This window comes from Lissotriton helveticus, chromosome 7 (assembly GCF_964261635.1).
Source record: "Lissotriton helveticus chromosome 7, aLisHel1.1, whole genome shotgun sequence".
NCBI classification, from domain to species: Eukaryota; Metazoa; Chordata; class Amphibia; order Caudata; family Salamandridae; genus Lissotriton; species Lissotriton helveticus.
In genome coordinates, this window is record NC_136068.1 from 633,897,084 (window position 1) to 633,899,774 (window position 2,691).

Sequence of the window (2,691 nt, forward strand, 5' to 3'; positions counted from 1 at the left end):
GCAGGGAAATAAGAACGGAAAGTTGTTCACTTCAAATCGAAGTGATGAGGTGGAAGCGGAGGGATCTGTGGACACTTTAGGGAAAGGGACGGGCATAGTTATGGGCGAGAGAGGAATAGTTCATATTGTACCAGGTCAAATAATAATATTGTGAGCACTGAAGAGAAATCTTTTCTTCTCAGAAGTTCCCTCTTGTGAGACCAGACAGGCAAGATACAAATTCTGCTTTTCCCTCTTAAAAATACGCAGACCAATGGGGTAGATGTTGACACAGCTCTGAAAATGTTGTATAACATGAATAATAAAGATTTATTTTAGTGCATGGTCTTGTATTAATCATTTTGCTCTTCAGCGGTTGAACATGACAAAGCCACAAAAAAGGACACCCTCTTCCGAAGTGGTCTGCACGAGCCTGGGAAAGCAGAGGGTTGATTTTCAGAAAGTCTAGTGTCTCTGAAAGGCTGGTTTGGCTGGGGCAGAGGCAGTCACGTATAAGGCAGCAAATGTGGTGAGCCTAACTGTGCAAGGGTTTATTGGCCTCTCAAAGACACTGACCTATTAAACTGCCCTTACCCCTCCGTCCTTCGAAATGTTCCATATAAATGTAGTCATCTAGTTTTAAAAAATAACCTTTGGCTGCACGAAGCTACTAGGCGCCTCTTAGGCTGTCAGGCATGCGCACACGAGCACCAGCCACCACAGAGCCGAACAGCAACTTGAACCGGCAGGAGCTGCCCCGGCACCAGGTTCGACCCCATCGCGATCTGGGTTTACGCACAGGTTGTCCTTGCACGTATCTCCGCCTGGGCACGTGCTGCACGAGACTCCTTTCGTGTAGGGCCACCGCCCGTTATTTCCAGCTGGGCCGTAATTGCACACGACCAAGATCACATCTTTCCAGCGCGGGTCGTTTTGGACTTTTGGGCAAAAATGGGCCCCACATCCAAGTTTGTAGGTTTCGGCCCAGACGACCTGCGTGTAGTGGCCGCAGGCTGAGCCTGGGGAACAGCTATTAGTGTCATAGTGGTAGTCCTTCACCTCTGAAACCCACCTCGTTGTGGGTGAGATCTGCCTATTGTGGCTCCCAATCCAAATGTTTTCCCCAACTCTGTCAAACTTTGGGTGAAGCTTTCCACGTATCTTTAAGTCGCCATTGTGGTCAAAGATACATTTCTCAGCCCAGGCCTGGGCTGTGGAAGCCAATGTGGTGTCCCAGGACATGTGTTGCATGTTAGTGGCTTGTGGAGACACCAGGGCACGAGCTGAGTTGTGGTCGCCGAGACATTTTTGGATGAACTCCTGGTCTCGGTAGTTAGGAGTCCCCTCATAGGCTGGAAGACCCGGGGTTGTACACACCAGCAAGACAAGGCTGAGAAGAGGCCACCAGAACACCATGTTAGCAGAGTCTGGAATCTCTGCACAGTTTGTGTGCTTTGAAAATGGATTCCTATGCTAAAGGTGCTTTCGGTGGATGATTCACAGGCCTCTGCACAGGTTGTTGCTATAACTGGGTTGGTTTCTGGATCCCTGCACAGGCTTTTGCTTGCTTCTGTTGGTTTCTTGAATCACTGCCCAGGTTGCTGTTCTACCTGCTGTGGTTTGTTTGGTCACTTACAAATTATTGATCTCTCTGTGGTAGTTTGTTGGGTTCCTGAACTGGCAGTAGATCTCTTTGTAGTGGTTTGATGAGTTCTTGCACAGCTTGTTGATCTCTGTGTGGTAGTCTATTGGGTCCCTCAGCAGGCTGTTGATCTGCGTAGGTAAATGATCCCTCTTTGGTGTATTATTGGGTTGCTGTGCAGGTTATTGATCTCTGCGGTAGTATGTTGGATCCCTAAACAGGTTGTTGATCTACTTGTTGGTTTGTTGTTTCTTTCAGACTTTGGATTGTAGGTTTCTGAATGGGTTGCTGTTTTCTGTAGCTGGATTTTAGACTCCAGCACAATTATTCCTCACAGGTTGGATTGAAGGTCATGGTGCGGATGGTAGTTCTGCTGTTAGTCACACTACGGGTACACTGGTTACAGAACAGACGTACCACCTTAGGTGGCACTGGTGCAACCACAGACTTATGTATAGGCTGTCATTTCTTTGGTAGTAATAGAGGTTCCTATACACGTGTAACTGTTCTCACTTTGGGTGAATCAGATTCCAACACAGGTTGCTGTTCTCTATCTGACAGTACTATACACAGATTATTTTCTCTTTGACCACATTAATGGTTCTGTATTTGTTGCTGTTCTTTTGTGTTTGTATTATACTAGAGGCTCCTGCAGGGGTTGCTGTTCTCTATATGGCGGCACACGAGGCTCCTGCAGTTTCTCATTCCCTCTGTGACGTCACGATAGGCTCCTCCACATATTGCTCGGCCCAGTCAATGGCATTATAGGTGTAGGCATATCCCAGCCTCTCTGACGCCGCTATAGGCTCCCGCACACAAGGCTGATCCCGTTCGGTGGACTCATAGGTTCCAGACACTGTTATTGCCTCTGTTTGCACTGCGGGTCACTGCACGGGATGCGGCGCTTTCCAGGGCCCTGCAACGGACTCCTGCGCAGGTTGTTCTCGCGATGCACCTGAGATCCCGGAAGAGGCTGTTATCGCTGCGGTCTGGCCTGCCGGAGGCTCCTGTGACGAGTGCACCTACTATCAGGTTTTTATCCTTCCGCAGCCTCTGAGGCGATGAGGACA

At 48.8% G+C, this 2,691-nt stretch overlaps 1 pseudogene; it reads right to left on the bottom strand.

The window, feature by feature from the left end:
• Positions 1 to 660: 660 nt before the first annotated feature.
• LOC144769199 (glioma pathogenesis-related protein 1 pseudogene) lies at positions 661 to 2,062 on the bottom strand (annotated as a pseudogene).
• Positions 2,063 to 2,691: the final 629 nt, after the last annotated feature.